Raw genomic sequence first — 20142 nt, 5'->3', positions numbered from 1 at the left:
ATTTTAAAAAACTTTTGCCTTCGGTATCTACACCTCTGTAAATATCACCGTTTGCCGACAAAACACGCTGCATTGTCTGATGGGCAAATCAAAAAATGAATCTAAATGGCACCTTCTTGACGATATTCTGAAGCCATATTGCTTTGATGTTATCTGTTTTGACATAATTGATTTAGACACTCTACGGGGAATAATTCACAAAACCCTCAAAGCGCTGACATTTCCTTTGTAAGTACAGGCACGCGCAGCCGAGGTGAAGATTTTAAGTTCATTAACTTCTATTACAGGTACAGACTTTCTTCTATCTAAAGGGTATTCAAGGAGTAAAATTTGAGTTTCAAATGGTGCGTTAACAAAGCTGGTGACTCACAATAAAAACACAAGCAATTGCAAAGCCAGTAGATCTGGCTGACAGCCTTTTTCACTGTGTTAACATTTGTTTAGTTTTTTTATGGTGGTTTTGTAAAACCTAACTGTTGAGGGAGGTGCCAGCTCAAACTAAGGACTTGATATGTGTGTGTGTGTGCATATATATATATATATATTCACTGAGAAAAATAAAGGTTAAACGGACGTTATAGTTAGGCTCACATTTCAAGCATACAAAACCATAGAAGTTCAGCAGTTATAGTTAGTTACCTATATTAACTATAACTCGTGTCCTAAGGTAAACTATACCTTGCACCCCCACCATGCACAGTTTTTTCCTCAACATTTGTACTGCATAAATAACATTGATAAATGATTGATATTATCAAGGATGTTATAAAAAATGTCAAGGGTGCCATAATTTGTGGGGCAATTAGCAGTGCATGGTGAGAGCGTGGGTTATAGTCACCTTTACTCCAAATACGCAAAAGCGTAAGCTGCATACTGAAAGCTAGCTTTCTGGCAAATATGCTGTCATTCCGTCCAGTGGTTCGGCCTGTAGTCACGTCTAAGGAATCCTATGGAAATTAACATGGGAAACGCAATGTTTTTTTAGCCCCATATTTCTCAGCCCACCGCTTGACAAAACACTCTGAAACTTCTCATGCACAACAATCACAACAAAAAAATGTTGGGAACATTTCGTGAAAATTCACCAAACGGTGCCAAAGATATAGGCAAGTAAAAAAACGCTTTTACTATGGAAACATGCATGGTTCTATCTATAACTATCTACTGGCGATTGTCAGTAGGTAATATATATACACACACACATATATATATATATATATATATATATATATATATATATATATATACACACACACAAATATCTATATATTCATGAACAATGCACTCAAAAAGTCATTGCAGTGCACTCTGCTGCAGGTGACGAAGGAGACCAGTCCCATAACATCAATAGTTCAAAAAGAGAATTTTATACTCACTTCACTGATTCTTTGCTTGCAGGTTGCAGGGGAGTGACACCTTCACTCTTAGGGAGGGTCATGGTGATTTTTAGAAGGCTGGAGGTGCTCTGGGTTTTTGTGAAGTCCTCCCGATTTCCAGGCTAGTGGTGATTGTTGAGTCTTAGCAGCAGCAGGCAGAGTTTGGCACCTTTTTTTTCTGCAGCAGGACTTCTGTTCTCGTGCCTCGATCTTCTTTGTTCCTGGTTTTCTTGTGTCCGTTGAATCTGATCTGTTGGTCTAGGGATTCCCACTAAATACTGCATTTAGTGGGCATTAGGGCGAGTACCTGGTAGTGGCAAATGGACCACCGACCTTCGGGTGGCTACATCCACTAAGTGACCACTTCCTGTGGGAAGTGGTCACAACCATAACCCTGATTGTCTGTTTTCCTGCCATCCAAGATGGAGGAAAATGAAATGAAGTGGTTCACCTTGCCAGTCACACCTGAGAGGTGATACAGGTTGCGGGGGGGCACTCCTTCTCTGGTTAGGTTTTCTCACTGGTTTCACCACACAAAGTGGCGGAAACCCAATGGGTGGCCATCTGCTGCTAGCACCAGAGGCGGGGATCAGATTTAAAATGCAGTAAGGCCTTTGAAGTTGACTGCTCAACCAGGGTGCCTGCCTGGGGAAGTGGTGTTACACCTCTGTCCAGGAAAGGCTTTGTGTTCTGGTTCCTGAGTGCAAAAGACTCTCACCCCAGAAGTCCAGAATCATGCCTTGTGGTGGCAGGCTGGTTAGAACCATTCAGCAACCATGCAAGGGCTGTTTAGGTCTTGCAGAGGGCATCTCTAGAGTGGCCTCTGGTTACATTTTATAATGAATCCAACACTGGCATCAGTGTGGGTTTATTTTCTCAGTTGTTTGATACCAAGCAACCTAGTATTTAGAGAGGTCATCATGTAGCTAGGGAACTCATAATGACCAGTATCCAGCACATGTATTTGCTATGGCTTTCCTGTATATTTACTATGCCTTAAGGTTATGCAAATACACAGTAAGGGCATATTTGCTCATGCACATATATACCCTCACATGTACTATAGTGCTCCCTGCCTTAGGGCTGTAAGACGTGCAGGAGGTGTGGCTTACCCATATAGCATACAGTGTTAGTGGACATGGCACTCTTGGTGAGTGCCATGATTGAGTTTGCAATTTTTGAATACACCTTGTCATACACTTGCAATGACAGTCTGTCTGAGGTTGGTGTGGGGCATCTCAGAGTGGCACAATTAGTGCTGCAGCTCTAAAGGGCTCTCTTCAGTACCCATGCCCTAGGAACCAGGGATGCCATTTACTAGGGACTTACAAGAATGGCTGAAGTGCCATACATGGTACAGTTTGGGCAAAGAGACCTGGCCCTGTGAACCTGTTTAGCAGGGGACCAGGGCACTTACAGTTTGAAACCATTTCCAGGCAAAAGTGGGGGGCTACCATGTCAAAAGAGGCCATTTCTCACTACCATTGGATAACAAATGAGGTGCTGTAGCTGCTTATTTATTCTTTCTATTTAATATAGGGGGCTAAGCGTGGAGCCGACTCCCTGCCATTGGCCCATTTATGATTATTATTATTATTGTTGTTGACCTGCATTTATAAAGCATGTAGTTACTCAAACTGAGCTTCCCAGTGCTAACAGAACTAGTGAGGAGAACTGAGGATTAGTTAAAAAATAGGACTTAAATTGTTGCCTGAAGCTCAGGAGATTTCCATTATTCCTAAGGTGAATGGGGTGTGAATTCCATAGCGTAGGCATTAAAAAAGTAAGGGCCATATATACGAACACTTTTTCCCATAGACACAGAATGGGTAAAAACCTTTGCTACATCTGGCCCTAAATGAATGACCACCCCCATTTTACTCTCGTAGCTCTGGGCATACTTGCAGGGAGGGATCATTCGATCTCAATGCTCTGGAAGCCCTATAAGGCATAACAAGATGCCGAAGGATGTGGGGGGCTGATGTGTATTTTACCTTGTAGACAACACAGAGGACTTTGCATTAGATTGTTTTCTCTATCTGCAACGAATGCAGCTTGGCAAGGGCCAGGGGAGCTGACTGATACTTACGGAGGCCCAGTAATAACTGTGTCACTGCGTTCTGGATAACCTGTAGTTTCTTTCTTTTATAACAAAGGAGGGTGTACCTAAATATGGAGAATTGCCATAGTCGAGGCGAGACAGTATAAGACCTTGGACTACTATCCTTCCAGATTCCATACAGATCCACTGAGGTGTCTTTCTGAGACCCCTCAGAAGACCAAAGCATGTTCCTGCCACTATCCTTGCCTGCAAAACTACTGACAGATCTTTATTCAAAATTACCTCCAAGCCCTTTACCTCAGACTTAGCAGGTGGCTGTTCCCCAAGACATAGGGGCCAGCTTAGTGAATTCCATTGTAAGCAGTTGTTTCCAATCACAATGAACTCAGTTTTTCCCCATTTACTGTAAGGGAATTGGCTGTCATCCAAATGAACATTTCTCAAGCCCTCACAGGCTGACTTTTTTTTAATTTAAGGGCTGCACCAGTGCCCATACATGGAACCTGAGACCATTTCTCTTCTTGGGAGTTGCAGGGGGAGCCCTAGGGTCTCTGCAGCCCTGTCAGCTCCCCGCTCCTGCAGGAGCCAGCTTGTTTAATGTTTTTGTTAAGTGGGGTACCCCAGTGAACGCCCAGGGTACCCCATAAATGCACCTTCACTGGGGGCCGTGAGGGGAGACCCAGGGCCCCCTACAGCCCTACCAGTTCCCCTCCCTGCACCTATCCCAAGTGCAATGGGAGCTGGCATTACTGCTGCCCCACAGGAGCAGTTTTCTTTTGCTCCCACTGGGTAAGAGCAAGTCATTCTATTTCCCTGCGTGACAGTGTGGGCAGGGAAGGTATGTGCTCCTCCCAGGCATGAGCTGCTTTTTGTAACTGCTATTCTAGGAATCAGGACAGAGTCAGGAGTCCTAATTTAGCTACTGCTACATCTTTGCTGAAGTGGTGGCAGCCAATCAAATCTCACCATGAGATCACTTGGCCATGCAGATCCTCAGCGGCAAGAAATATACAAGGTTTTTAACAGTAATTGATCACAAACAACTGTCAGCGTTACATTGCTTCACAAAAAAGCGCTATTTCTGGACCAAGGTCTAGCTTTCGTCTAAATTTGATGTAAATCCATTCAGTGATTTGGGCTGTAGCTTTTCTGAAGTTCTTTACCAAAAAACGAATGGCAAAAACCACACCGCATTAACTACAGCTCGTTCTTTCTCCATGCACTTGTCATACCCATGCATGTTATATGACTTGTCATTTGAAAGCATAGTGTTTATAAAAACACTGATGACGTCTGGATATTACATAATTTGTGAAAACACAGAGCATGGTAGAGTGGCGAGTAATGGCTAATGTAGTGTGGCGGGTGAAGTGGCAACACTGTGGATTGAGGTGCGCAACATAATAAATTGAAGGTGGTGCATAAATTATAAATTTAAGGTATGCCTGGTGGTGTAAAAAATATACATTTAAGTTATAACTGGTGGTGCATACATTATATATTTAGGAGATAAATATAACTTTAGAATTTGCAACATTTGTGTAGTTTAAATTTGGCTTGTATAGAAATAATACATAAAGTTTCTGTAACTATAACTAAGCTTCAACCACTGTTTGTTTCATTGAATTTTGATGGTTTTTATTTTTTTTATTAAAAAAGTGTTTAAAATCGAGTGGAGAGTCATTGGATTAAGCACTAATAAGTGAAGGATCATAGGGAATAGTGTTGTAGACTATGGGATTGTACAGTGGATTGCTATAGGGTAGAGTAGAATGAGGCGAGGTAGAGTCCAGTGTTGTAGAGTCAAAAACTTACACTGGAGTGGCGTAGAGTGAAATGCCGTAGAGTTGGGTTGCTCAGAGTGCAAAAGAGTAGAGAGTAGTGTGGTAGAGTGAGGTGGTATAGCATGGAGTTGCATAGGTATGAGTAGCATAGAGTAGAGTGGCATACAGTGGAATAGCATTACAGCGGAGTGGCTTACAGTGAAGTGGCGTAGAGTGGAATAACGTAGAGTGGAGTAGTGTAGAGTGGTATAGAGTGAAATAGTGTATAGCAGAATAGCATAGAGTGGAGTGATGTACAATGGAGTGGCATACAGTAGAATGCATTGAGTGAACTTGTGTGGAGAATAATAATGTAGAGTGGAGTGGCATAGATTGTAGTCACCTAGAGTGGAGTGACATAGAGTAGACTAGAATCAAGTGGTGTGGAGTACAATGGAGTGGCTTAGAGAGGAGTGGCATAGAGTGGAATACCATGCAGTTGAGTGTAGACTGGTGTGCCATAGAGATGAGTGGTTTTTGGTACAATAGAGTGGAGTGCTGTATAGTGAAACACTGTAGAGTGGGGTTGCATGCTGTGAAGTGGCATAGAGTGGAATACTGTACAGTGAAGTGTGTAGAGTAGAGTGACATGCTGTTGAATGGTACAGACTGTAGTATGGTTGAGTCAAGTAACATGTCTTACAATAGAATGTAGTGCTAAAGAGTGGAATACTGTAGAGTGGAGTGGCATAGAGTGGAGTGACATAGACTGCAATACCCTACAGTGGAGTCCATCGAGTGAATTGGTGTATAGTAGAGTATTGTGTCAAAGAGTAGAGTTGAGCGGCGTACAGTGGAGTTGTATAGAGTGGAATGCTATAGAGTGGGGTGACGTAGACGGGAGTGGTGTACATTGAAATAGCATAAGAGTGGGTTAGAGTGGAGTGGCATAGATTGAACTGAGGTAGAGTAAATTAGGATACAATGAAGTAGAGTAAAGTAGAGTGGCATACAGTAGAGTGGCAGAGAGCAGATTGGTATTGAGTGGAATAACATACAGTAGAGTGCCCTAGAGTGGAGTTGTGTAGAGTGGAATATCATATAGTGGAGTGGCAGTCATTAAGGTGGCGTACAGTGAAGTGGCATACAGTGGAGTACTGGGGAGTAGAATGGTATACAGTGGAATAGTGTAGAATGACGTGGCACAGAGTGGAGTTGTGTAGAGTGGAGTAGCATAGAGTGGAGTGACATACAGTGAAGTGGCAGGGTGGGAAGTGGCATAGAGTGGAGTGGTGTATGACAGAGTGGTCTATAGTAGAATACTGTAGGTGTAGTGGTGTAGTGTAGAGTGGAGTTGCATACAGTGAAATAGCATAGAATGGACAGGCATATAGTGGAGTGGAGAAGAGTGGAATGGTGTAAAGTGGAGAGGCATAGACTTGAGTGACATAGAGTAGAATAGCACAGAGTGCAGTGCCATAGAATGTAGTGGCAAAGATTGGAGTGGTATAGAGTGGAGTGGCAAACAGTGGAATAGCGTGCAGCGGAGTGGCAGAGAGTGGAGTGTCATGCAGTTGATAGAGTGGAGTGGAATATTGTATAGTGGAGTTGCATAAAGTGGAATAACGCAAAGTGGTGTGGTGTTAGAAATGGGGTTTCTGGTTGGCTAGGGTATGCACCCTAAGCCAGGCAGAAACCACGCACTCTAGTCAGGGCAAGGAAGTTACACGTCCAAGATAACCCCTACTCACCCCCTGGGTAGCTTGGCATGAGCAGTCAGGCCTAACCCGGAGGCAATGTGTAAAGCGTTTGCACAACACACGCAACACATGTAATGCAATATGTATACCACAAAGTAAACACAACATTGAGCTATGTAAAAAGAAACAGTTTTGCACAAAACATAATTAGACCAAACGTTACATGTTAGAAATACTCTGCTACCTTTTCAGTTGTCAGAACGTTACACGAGTAACTAATACTCTGCAAGAATAAGCATTAGTCACATTAGAACACGTAAGTGCTCATGATTCTGCAACATAAGCAGTAGTCAGGAATCACATTAAAGAAATAAATGCACTTGTCATGCAATATAATAAATGCCTATACTAAGAGCACTATAAAAACCTATGGCAAGTCATGAAACATAAAAGGTACACCAGCATATATATGTAACATCATAAAACAAAATAGGTAGGTAACATATAAACCCCCCAATGGCCATACTAAGCTCATAAGACCCTGATATGTCCCAAAAGTACCTATTTCCTGAGGAAAAGGTACTCTAGTGCCTGGAAGATGAAGGGGGGCCCCCGGCGCTCCTGTGCGCTAAACCGGGGCCACGTGTTTCTCCTGGGGGAGAGGGGGACGGTCTGCACCCTCTCTGATGTTTGTAAGTCGGGCCCCTCCTGGGACCCACAATCTCCTTGGTTGTCCCCGGGCCGCTACGGGCCCTCAACCAAAATGGGGAGAGGGGCAAAACAGAAACCCCCACAACAGGGGAAGTAGAGAGACCGGCCAATGCGGGGCCTCCGATGAGGCTTCCACCCGCCCATGATCTCCGTGTGGCCGTAAGGGGTGGGGAGCTTCCATTGAGGCCTCCTGCTCCACCCCAGCTCCTGGCTAGAAGTGGGGCCTGGGAAAGTGGTGGGACTGCCGTCAGACTTCTGCCTCACTTGGGGAACAGCTGTGCCCGAGCATCACAAAAAGTGGCAACTAGGGGCTCTTAAATCTGCCCCCAATTCCTCTGTAGATCTTTGATGACCATTTTACTTCCTCTGACAATAAGAGTTTTCAGACTAAAACACCAGCAGTCTGGGTAACGCTTCCCAGATTCAGAGTATTTTAAAGGGGAAAGTTCGAACTTCTGCCTTCGTAAATTTCTAACCGCATAAAATAAAGAATTTCGATTTCTCTTTATTTAGGAGAATGTAATAACCTTTCTACTATGAAAAGTGACATGGTAGAAACTGAAAATAAACTCCTTTCAAAATGTTGACTTAAACTCACCTCTGAAAGAAACGCACATGGAAAAGGGAATAGGAGAAAGGGGCATATCCTTACCCAATTTCCACGCACAAAAGCACAATCACAGAACCCATTGTCATCCCGGTGTGAAATAAAGTAGAAGAGATTTAGAGCCAGATGTACGAAAGAATTTTACCCATTCTGGCCCTCATTCTGACCTTGGCGGGCGGCGGAGGCCGACCGCCAAAGTCCCGCCGTCAGGTTACCGTTCCGCGGTCGAAAGACCGCGGCGGTAATTCTGACTTTCCCGCTGGGCTGGCGGGCGGTCGCCTTCAGACCGCCAGCCAGCCCAGCGGGAAAGAGGCTTCCACGATGAAGCCGGCTCGGAATCGAGCCGGCGGAGTGGAAGCTGTGCGATGGGTGCAGTTGCACCCGTCGCGTATTTCACTGTCTGCGCAGCAGACAGTGAAATACATGTAGGGGCCCTCTTACGGGGGCCCCTGCAATGCCCATGCCAGTGGCATGGGCACTGCAGGGGCCCCCAGGGGCCCCGCGACCCCCCCTACCGCCATCCGGATCTCGGCGGTCCGACCGCCGGGATCTGGATGGCGGTAGGGGGGGTCGGAATCCCCGCGGCGGTGCAGCAAGCTGCGCCGCCGCGGAGGATTCAATGGGGCCGCGGTACACTGGCGGGACCCCGCCAGTGGTGCCGGTCCGACCGCGGCTTTACCGCCGCGGTCGGAATCCCCATTGGAGCACCGCCGGCCTGTCGGCGGTGCTCCCGCGGTCCTCCGCCCTGGCGGTCAAAGACCGCCAGGGTCAGAATGACCACCTCTGTGTCTAAGGGAAAAAGCTTTCGTACATATGGCCCTTAGTCGTTGATGGATATCTTACACTATTTTTCACAGTGTTTTTTTAGTTTTCCTTGTACACTATTTGGCAAATCATACTTTTTCGGGCCTAACAAATTTGAATTTTTTTTACTGCGTGAGAGATGAAGAGAGATCTTGGAAAGGGTGGGGTCTAGGTAGAGGCAGGGAATGGAGCCCTCAGTTTCTTGCTTTCCTTGGAGGTTCTTCTTCTTGTAGGACATAGCTGGAAACTCACTCTATGCAGGGGGCTGCAGCGCATGTTGTCTTGTACTGTGTGTTATCAGCTCCTCACCACAAGACAGTGTGAAGGGAGTGAATATCGCATGACACTTGGTACTACCCTGGGTGAGTTGGCAGTTTTGCTTTTTATGTGTATTTTTTCTAGCAGGTGGTTTAAAACATGACGATGGATGGTCCTGTAGATTTTGTTTATAGAATTTGATGTATGAATTCCTGATGGGCTCATTGTTTTTCCGTCTGTTTTCCTTGATTTGTACACGATTTTTTATAACTTCCTTACCGGACATGAGTCTGCTTAGAAGCTTTTGTTAAATTGCTGGTTTTATCAGGGCTCGAAAATGTAGTTTAGTACCTTTATTCATGGGATTCAATTCTGCATTTCCTCTGGTTGTATGGAGTCTGGTATTTGTAAATGTATCTTATAGTCTTAATTCTCATTTGGTCAACAGTAAACCTGAAGTATTTTGGAGTCCTCTAAGAACAGCATGTAAAATAAACAATTAATGAATTTAATAGTATGTACATGTCTTACTCATCAAGAAAATCACCTCAAATGTTATTTTGTATCATACGATGTTTGAGAATGACCTCAGTATCGTGTCCCTCCATAGGTGGCTGTTCATAAATATGTTTGAATGAAATGATTTTGCATTTGAATTGAAGCATCTCTGTAAGATTTAGCTCGGTGCCATTTAATGAAAATATGTATTCCCCGTTTACCCTGGAAAATGTTAGCAGCTGTGGTGTCTGCTACATTACACCCTGCTTGAAGAAGAAAAGAAAAACGGCTGCGTTGGAGACATTCTACTTCCAGGAATAAAAATACACAAGGAGGAGCACAGAATAGTATATTAACGGATGGTGGCTTAATATACTATATATAAAAGACAGTGGCCCTCATTCTGACCCTGGCGGTCTTTGACCGCCAGGGCGGAGGACCGCGGGAGCACCGCCGACAAGCCGGCGGTGCTCCAATGGGGATTCCGACCGCGGCGGTAAAGCCGCGGTCGGACCGGCACCACTGGCGGGGTCCCGCCAGTGTACCGCGGCCCCATTGAATCCTCCGCGGCGGCGCAGCTTGCTGCACCGCCGCGGGGATTCCGACCCCCCCTACCGCCATCCAGATCCCGGCGGTCAGACCGCCGAGATCCGGATGGCGGTAGGGGGGGGTCGCGGGGCCCCTGGGGGCCCCTGCAGTGCCCATGCCACTGGCATGGGCATTGCAGGGGCCCCCGTAAGAGGGCCCCTAAATGTATTTCACTGTCTGCTGCGCAGACAGTGAAATACGCGACGGGTGCAACTGCACCCGTCGCACAGCTTCCACTCCGCCGGCTCGATTCCGAGCCGGCTTCATCGTGGAAGCCTCTTTCCCGCTGGGCTGGCTGGCGGTCTGAAGGAGACCGCCCGCCAGCCCAGCGGGAAAGTCAGAATTACCGCCGCGGTCTTTCGACCGCGGAACGGTAACCTGACGGCGGGACTTTGGCGGGCGGCCTCCGCCGCCCGCCAAGGTCAGAATGAGGGCCAGTGCCTTCTGCCAGACTCCTCCTTTACACGATATGTGCTATCAAGCTCGCGTTTTTTTATTTTTCCCAATTGCTAAACTCTGCAGTAGTTTTAAGGAATAGGATTGTGTATTTTTTAATTCTTGATTATCATTTATTTAGCTGGAAGAAGCAGAGGGAATGGATGTGTGCTGACAATTTCCCAGCGTCTCATCCCCTTTTCTGTATCAGCTGTCTAAAGGAACAGATGCAGGTTGTTTCCGTCTCAGTTCAGAGCTCATTTCCATAAGCTTCGATAGGCAGCGTTTTCCATGCCAGTGCTATTAAATCACACATTTGAACCAGCTATTCTTTTGAAGCTCTCACATCTGTCAGAGCGCATATGAGTTCCTCTATCACCACCCCCAGAGGAAGCAGATGTTATGAAATACATTTCAATCTTTGTTTTGCCTTGGCTTTGCAAGACATTTGTGGGATATCATCAAGATGATTGGATGTGAACCAACAAAATTGTTTTTGAGTTAGTCAATGTAACGACTCTGTGTACCAGGAAGTTTATGCCATGAGCATTATATTTAATAGCCGTATTAAAAAATCACTCATTGTGCAAAAGGCTCCCTAACTTGTCCGTGGTGATGATCGGTCGTTTTACGCACTCTGGAGCAGTTGACACAGTAATAGACATACTCTGCGATACAGCAGTTCGTATATGAAAAAGAGAGCGCTAATGCAACAGTACTGGCAAGAGGATAGTTTGCAATCATTTTTTTAAATCAAGGGATGTATCAAAAAGAATTGTGTTTACATATTATTAAAAAACGATAAATCACATAAAAAAATTAGCAAGTTGTAAGTTTTTTGAGTGGGACACACAGTTCTCTTGTAGCCAATTTCTGCTGCCACTTTCGTCTCTGGGCATTGGAAGAGTGCCCACCGTCCTCCAATAGTATGAATTCTGACCCTTAAACATGGTGCAGTTTGGCTAACCCTAACAGGCTTGCCTGCTTTTTAGGAAAGGCCACATTACAATTGTGTGAAACTAGTACCACTCGGGCATAAAAGTTAAATTTGATGTCTGTGCTGCAGGGTATACAACCCACATGAGGTTCTTTAAAAACATGACTGCAGAGCTTCCATTTCAGCTCTGAACTGCTGTGAGTGAAGCCGCCGTAAATGCATGCCAGAGTAAATCATCTTTGATATGTTTAAACAACCTTTTTTAGTATTAGCTAAATCACCTATTAGTAACAAGCTCATTGGAGCTCAAAAGCTCTGGTAGACCAATGTGTAAAAGTTAAGTATTTAGATTGATAGGTCCCTGCAGTGACAGAATGTAAAAGCTTTTCTTGCATGGGCTGTAGTAGCAATTTCTGATCGCAAAAATCATAATCTCCATATTTCAGGTTAATAAATAGACGCACTAATTATCTACACACCATTGACACATTTATCAGAAGTTAAATATAGTTATGAGTATATATTTCTGTTAAACATGCTGCCAAGATGATTTTATACAAATATTATGGTTGCTCTGTGAAACCCTAAACGTAATTAGCTCATTTTTGTGAGAATCGCCGTCCTTCAGGAATGGAAATGAGTTTCTTGAATAAAAAGTTAGTCCTGGGCCTGCTAGTCATAAATGAGGAAGGACTATTTAAAAGCTTTATTTTGGAATTTGGGAGAGGAGTGTGAACAGGAACACCAGAAAGCCCTTACAAAGAATGTCCTTGAACCTTCCACGGTTGCATGTTTATTGCAGAGTTATATTGTCTGTTTTGTATCTGAAGCTCTGTGTTTTTGTGCCATGACGACCCTTCTCCAATGAGCAAGAGATGAGGTTCAATGGGGTTAGTGGCTTGAGTACACCCCAGTGGTGTTTTCTCAGGAGAGGGCCCAGGGACTGGTAGGTCCCCACTTGTCAGAGCAGGAGTCTCTCCAGAGACTCCAGGTGCTGGCAGAGAGAAGTTCCTGAGACTTCAAACACCAGGAGGCAAGCTCTAAATCAAGCCCTTGGAGATTTCTTCACAAGATGGAAGGCATACAAAGTCCAGTCTTTGCCCTCTTACTACGGCAGAAGCAGCAACTGCAGGATAGCTCCACAAAGCACAGTCACAGACAGGGCAGCTCTTCTTCCTCAGCTTTTCAGCTCTTCTCCAGACAGAGGTTCCTCTTGTTTCCAGAAGTGTTTCTAAAGTATGTGGTTTTGGGTGCTCTTCTTTTACCCAATTTCTCATTTGAAGTAGACCTACTTCAAAGTAAAGTCTCTTTGGAATCTGAAATCCTGCCTTGCCCAGGCCAGGCCCCAGACGCTCACCAGGGGGTTGGAGACTGCATTGTGTGAGGACAGGCACAGCCCTTTCAGGTGCAAGGGACCATTCCTACCCTCTCTCCTAGCACATATGGCTCATCAGGAAATGCAGACTACACCCCAGCTCCCTTTGTGTCACTGTCTAGTATGAGGTGCAACCAGCCCAACTGTCAAACTGATCCAAACAGGGAGTCCACAAACAGGCAGAGTCACAGAAATGGAATAAGCAAGAAAATGCCCACTTTCTAAAAGTGGCATTTTCAAACACACAATCCTAAAATCAACTTTACTAAAAGATGTGTTTTTAAATTGTGAGCACAGAGACCCCAAACTCCACATGTCCATCCGCTCCCAAAGGGAATCTACACTTCAATCAGATTTAAAGGTAGCCCCCATGTTAACCTATGAGAGGGACAGGCCTTGCAACAGTGAAAAACGAATTTAGCAACATTTCACTATCAGGACATATAAAACACATTAATATATGTCCTACCTTAACCATACACTGCACCCTGCCCTTGGGGCTACCTAGGGCCTACCTTAGGGGTGCTTTACATGTAAGAAAAGGGAAGGTTAGGGCCTGGCAAGTGGGTACACTTGCCAAGTCGAATTTACAGTTAAAACTGCACACACAGACACTGCAGTGGCAGGTCTGAGACACGATTACAGAGCTACTTATGTGGGTGGCACAACCAGTGCTGCAGGCCCACTAGTAGCATTTGATTTACAGGCCCTGGCACCTCTAGTGCACCTTAATAGGAACTTACTAGTAAATCAAATATGCCAATCATGGATAAACCAATCAACCATACACAGAGAGCATATGCACTTCAGAACTGTTTAGCAGTGGTAAAGGGCTCAGAGTTCAAAAGCAAACAGCAACAGGTCAGAAAAAATAGGAGGCAGGAGGCAAAAAGATTGGGGATGACCTTGCATAAGCAAAAAAGTCCAACACTGGGCAATAGTAATTTTCTTGGAATTGGCTTACTAACTATCACTGGCTAGTGACCACTATAACAAAAGCTTCTCATGACCATCCACCATAGTGCAAGGGTGTCTGTGTTGTGGTCAGCATTTTTGCAGGAAGTAATCAATTTCTGCAATTACAAAAAATAGGCTTTAAAGCGATTTCCTCTTTGTCTGTGTGCTGCAGAATGCAAAGTTTCTGCTCTCATACAAAGCACACATACGCATAGGAAAAAAACGAGGACGAATAAAAATATTTCTCCTTCTTACGCCTGCCTCAGGGAGGTGCAGGATTTCGGTGCAAATCTGTTTCTATATTTCCTTTTAGAAATGGATTTGCCTCAAAATCCATGGATGGGTACACAGGCAAGCTCATTCACCACCCATGGAACACCTGCCTGACACAAAGTAATGCAAGGCAGTGTATTGTGCTGCGTTGCATTACTTTTGGTTACAAACAAACACAAATTGCCATTTGCGTTGGCTTGTAAATACCAACCTGGATTTTGAATTGGCATTGGGTCAAAAAAGTAACGGAACTTTGATGCAAGATCTTTGCAAATCTGGCCCCTGGTGATTCTCAGAAGGGGAGGTTTCCAAGGAGTGGGAAAAGTCAGCAAAGCGATCCCTTTTAGTGACTATGGGCCTGATTCTAACTTTGGAGGACGGTGTTAAACCGTCCCAAAAGTGGCGGATATACCACCTACCGTATTACGAGTCCATTATATCCTATGGAACTCGTAATACGGTAGGTGGTATATCCGCCACTTTTGGGACGGTTTAACACCGTCCTCCAAAGTTAGAATCAGGCCCTAAATCTTTTAAGCGTGGCTCTCTCAACACTTATAGTCTTAAACTGAGGGCCTGAAATATTTTCTGCAATGAGAGCTGTTTTTAATAATTGAAACTCATTTCAAGCTACTAATAACCATTTATCAGTACTATAATATTGATCACATGAGACAAGATTACAATAAATAGCACCACCTGCAGGATTACCAGTAGTGACCTCTCCAATCTATGAGATGGAGTTACCAAGAGTAATATCATACAAAAAAAAAATATATATTACAATGAAATGCCTTAACAGGAGTAATGCAATTTCATTGCTTGTAGCAAGTGTTCTACATCAGAAATGAAATAATTTCAGCACTGATTTTTCTCAACTCTGCATTAATTGTCATTCAAGTATCATCTTCAACTATATTTTGAAAGTACAATCATTTTTGTCTGCACTCCAAATATCTGCTTTCATGTTCAGAAAATACTACCCATTTCAATCAAGTATGAGGTTTCCTCAGTAAAGGATACCACAGGCAATCCCATGTAAATCATACTTAACTAGAACAGTCTCAACGCAAAAAACTGTTCATGTGCAAAATATACAAAATGCATAATCCTGAAATAAAGTCAAACAAATATACAAAACCAGACATAATGAGCTCTACACTCATCCAACTCTCTCAATTTTCGAATATTGCAATCTCACCAAACTGAATACCTTGTATGGACCCTTAGCTATCATACTTATCCATCAATCCACCAACACACACACAACATGACGTAACTATAATTATGAGTACCAACCATTGACCGTAATGAAGTGTGTATTTACTATTCTAACTCCACGTGCACTTTGATAGTAGGGAAGGTTATAAAGAGGACCAAGGCAGCCATAACTGCACTTAAAAGCCCGGATTTAAGAGGGCCTAGCACCTTTCCAACGCCACATTAGCGTACTTGTTTTTACGCTAATGTGGCGTTAGATGGCCAAAAGCGCTGTGCCATATCTACAAAGTGGTGCAATGCTTGCACTGCACCACTTTGTAATCCCTTGCGCCACATTATGCTGTACCAGGCATAATGTATGCAAGCGAGGCATTCCCCATTCAAAAAGCAGTCAGCAGCAGGGCAACCAGCAGAAAAACACTCCTTCCAGAAAAGCAGTCCAGTTGAGTCCTTTGAGAAGTACTACAGTCCTTCTGACAGAGTCCAGTTGTAGGTCCAGAAGTGTTTGATTTTAGGGGGTCACATACCCAGTACTTATACCCAAATGAGTCTTTGGCATGGGGAGACTTCAAAGAGTGGTTTTGAAGTACACCAGTTCCGCTTCCAGCCCAGTCCTGTCTGCCAGGAGATCTGTGGAGGGTTTTCAGTCCTTTGTGTGGAGTCAGGCCACTACCTTTGAAGTGTAAGTGAGACAACGTCACTCCTCCCATGTCAGAAATTACCACTTAAAGGTATAACACCCCGTCCGCCTGGGACGACTCCTGGTGGCCCACGGCCCTCGGCACCGCACCGACCCCCACAGACCACGCCCGCAACCTCGGCTTCATCTTGGACCCTCTTCTCACCATGACTAAGCAAGTCAACGCCGTGTCCTCCGCCTGCTTCCTCACCCTCCGCATGCTCCGTAAGATCTTCCGCTGGATCCCCGCCGACACCAGAAAAACCGTGACCCATGCCCTCGTCACGAGCCGCCTGGACTACGGCAACACCCTCTATGCCGGGACCACAGCCAAACTCCAAAATCGCCTGCAACGCATTCAAAACGCCTCGGCCCGCCTCATCCTAGATGTACCCCGCAGCAGCCACATCTCCGCACACCTGAGACACCTGCATTGGCTCCCAGTCAGCAAAAGGATCACCTTCCGACTTCTCACCCACGCACACAAAGCCCTCCACGACAAGGGACCGGAATACCTCAACAGACGCCTCAGCTTCTATGTCCCCACCCGCCACCTGCGCTCCTCTGGCCTCGCACTTGCTGCTGTCCCTCGCATCCGCCGCTCCACGGCGGGTGGGAGATCTTTCTCCTTCCTGGCGGCCAAGACCTGGAACTCCCTCCCCACCAACCTCAGGACCACCCAGGACCACTCCGCTTTCCGGAGACTCCTAAAGACCTGGCTGTTCGAGCAGCGTTAACCCCCCCTTTTTTTCTCCTAGCGCCTTGAGACCCGCACGGGTGAGTAGCGCGCTTTATAAATGTTAATGATTTGATTTGATTTGATTTATAAAGGAATACCCAATGCTGTCTGTTAGAGGAGCAGACTTCACTATGGTGAAAAACGACTTAGAACATTTTTCACTACCAGGACATGTAAAACATATAAGTACATGTCCTGCCTTTTAGATATACTACACTCTGCCTTGTCGGTAACATAGCCTTAGGAGAACATACATGAAATATAAGAGGAGTTTATGGCTTGGCAAAGGGTTTTAAATGCCAAGTTGAGGTGACAGTAAAACTGCACACACAGGCCCTGCAGTGGCAGGCATGAGACATGGCTAAGGGGCTACTTATGTGGGTGGCACAATCAGTACTGCAGGCCCACTATTAGCATTTAACTTACAGACCCTGGGCACATGAAGCACAATTTACTAGAGACTTATAGGTAAATTAAATATGGTAATTGAGTAGGAGCCAATGGTATCATGCTTAGGGACTGGAGCGCAAGCACTTTAGCACTGGTCAGCAGTGGTAAAGTGTGCAGAGTCCTAATTCCAGAAAAACAAGATCAGAAAAATGGAGGGAGGCAGGCAAAAAGTTGGGGGAAGAACACCCTAAGGCTGTTAGGTCTAACAGTTACTGATTTTGTCACAGAGATCCTTTTATTGCGTGTACTTCATGAGTTACAATCCTAGTATAGCACAGAGAGCTATAAACTTTCATCAATGACTGCATGCATTGAATATTTTCCCCAGTCTTTCATTATGCTAATATTGCTAAACCGGTTTGATTGGATAGAAATACATTCTTATTAGTAAAGTCAACCCCAATCACTGTGGTATGTTTTAAATCCTGAGTTTGAACTTCTCCAGACCTAAGACTTTTAAAATATAGTGCCTATTAGTGTGGATGACATGTTGATTCTCACATCTTGTAATCCTCATTTTTGTATGTAATATTTCCAGTAGTCTGATTTACACATGTATGATTCATTGTTTCTGTATAATGTGAGTGTGATATAAAGTGTTCTGACACGCTAGAATGATATAGCTAGTGCTATAAATTAAATTAAATGAGTGGTAGAGGGGCACTGTTGGAGGGTGGTAGTGAGTCAATCCAGGGAAAAGAAGGCCATTGGAGGGATGCCAAAAAATATTATTGCACCTGGCATGTGCATGCAAAATACTTGTCAGTAGAGGTGGGCAAAAAGTTCTGCTCAGCCGGCAGAGTTTGCAGAGTTTTGCCCACTCTGCATTCTGCTTGGGGTGTGGAGGCCTGGCAAAAATCCACCAACCACTGCGTGGCGTTGTTTTTTCTCGTGCGCTGCTTTCCAACATGATGTTGATGAGTGCATGCAAGAATTTTCGTCCTCTAGCATGATTTTTAGGTGCTAGAACGTCTCCTGTTGCAATTTCTCAACCCGGGCGGTCACAGCGGGTCAGTACCATTCAATTTGAGAAAGCTGCCGCTCGCGATGGGAAAGGTACAGCTTGAGTAGAAAACCCACTTGAACAGTAGGACGACGCAGCACCCTCTGGGGCACAGTGTGGTGCTATTAACACAGATTTTACTGTGCTGGACAAGCTCCCCGTGCTAAAAATCAACACAAGCATCACAACGTCCGCCTCTCACAGAACTTCACAGAATCTCGCAGAGTTTTTAGATAACTCTACCAAAATGAAACTCTGCAAATTACGCTCAGGCCTACTTGTTAGACACCCCTGGTGTAGAGTAGAGGAACAAGCATTGTCCAGTGCCAATTAACCTAGTAATGTGAGTGAAGACTGGAAATAGTTGGTGCAGTGTAGGAATCAAGGCAACAATCAACTCATTTATTTAGAGTGTCTTCCATATGTTTTAGAAGTTTTACCTAATGCGTTCCATTGTAGGTCTGAGTGTATTGAGAGCACATGAATACCGCTCCTGGTAGAATATTTGTGCCCTGTTAAATGTTCACTATTTTATCTATGGTGTGAAGTTGAGTGTGTTATCAGTCGTGGCTCGTGGGGGGGGGGGAAAGGGACAGGACGTGGTGACAAAAAAAAAAAAAAATGAAAAAATTGACTTTCCTCGCCACACTGCGCCACTCCGCTATGCCTATCTGGCTCCAGTACTTGCAGGCATAAACTCCCAGCCTGTCTGTGGCCTATCCTAATGCTGCTTTCATGCTGCTGGCAGCATGAAAGCAGCATTAGGATTGGACGGAGAACCCTGGCTGGGCACTTCGAGGAAGAGTGGGAGCCTCTGCCTGCTCACCTCTGCCTGATTGACTTGTAAGCCAAAATCTATGCCTCCTGTATACTACAAGATCTTCTTGCATGGATGAAGGAAAAACAGTTGATACCAAAAACATAGACAGGGTTTAGGCTCAGCATGGGAACGTCAATCAATCTAGCGACCCTGGGGATTCTGACTGAAAATGCAATGAGGAGGAAATCCAGGCTTTTTGGCTGTTTTATCGATCTTATTTGACTGAGTGCCACGCGAATGCTTGTGGGCAAAACTGGAAAAATGGGACATCCCAGGAAACATGCTGAAGGCAATCATTTCCCTATACTCTGACACATGGACACAGGTAAAAATTGGGAACGGCAGTACATTAACTGCAAAAATTAGCATTAGTAAAGGGTTGAAACAAGGGAGTGGCCTGGCTCCAAGCCTATTTAACCTGTACCATGCTGACATGAATAATCATCTGAAAGAAGTTAATGGCCATTCTCCAAATCTGGCAAAGGAAATAATGACTTGCTTACAAAATGCAGATGACATACTCTTCCTCAGCCAAACACCAATAGGACAATACAGACTAATCAAAACGCTGGCAAGTTATACTGAGAAATAAAGTTTGGAGCTGAACTTGAGTTAGACTGGGGCCCCACTTGTCATGTAAAAAACACTTTATGCATTTGTAAGCAAAAGCTCAGGACCCCAGATATTATGCTCTCCCTCCTATAACGTTTGTCACTGCATACTGGTAACCCAGTATTTCACCCAAAATTGGCATACTGATGCCCTCTTATAAGTTCCCAGTATATGGTACATAGGTACCCAGGGCATTGGAGTTCCAGGGGATCCTATGGGCTGCAGCATTTCTTTTGCCACCCATAGGGAACCCATGCAAAGGCTTCTGCAGGAC

At 44.8% G+C, this 20142-nt stretch overlaps 1 protein-coding gene across 3 annotated transcripts in view; it reads left to right on the top strand.

The window, feature by feature from the left end:
- The window catches only part of LOC138299526 (phospholipid-transporting ATPase ABCA1-like), a 2649159-nt gene that overhangs the window by 760205 nt on the left and 1868812 nt on the right, over positions 1–20142 (top strand). The gene's annotated exons all lie outside the window — the stretch shown is intronic.

The sequence above is a fragment of the Pleurodeles waltl genome, chromosome 1_2 (genome assembly GCF_031143425.1).
Source record: "Pleurodeles waltl isolate 20211129_DDA chromosome 1_2, aPleWal1.hap1.20221129, whole genome shotgun sequence".
Classification (NCBI taxonomy): domain Eukaryota; kingdom Metazoa; phylum Chordata; class Amphibia; order Caudata; family Salamandridae; genus Pleurodeles; species Pleurodeles waltl.
This window is presented reverse-complemented; position numbering and strand designations above follow the sequence as displayed.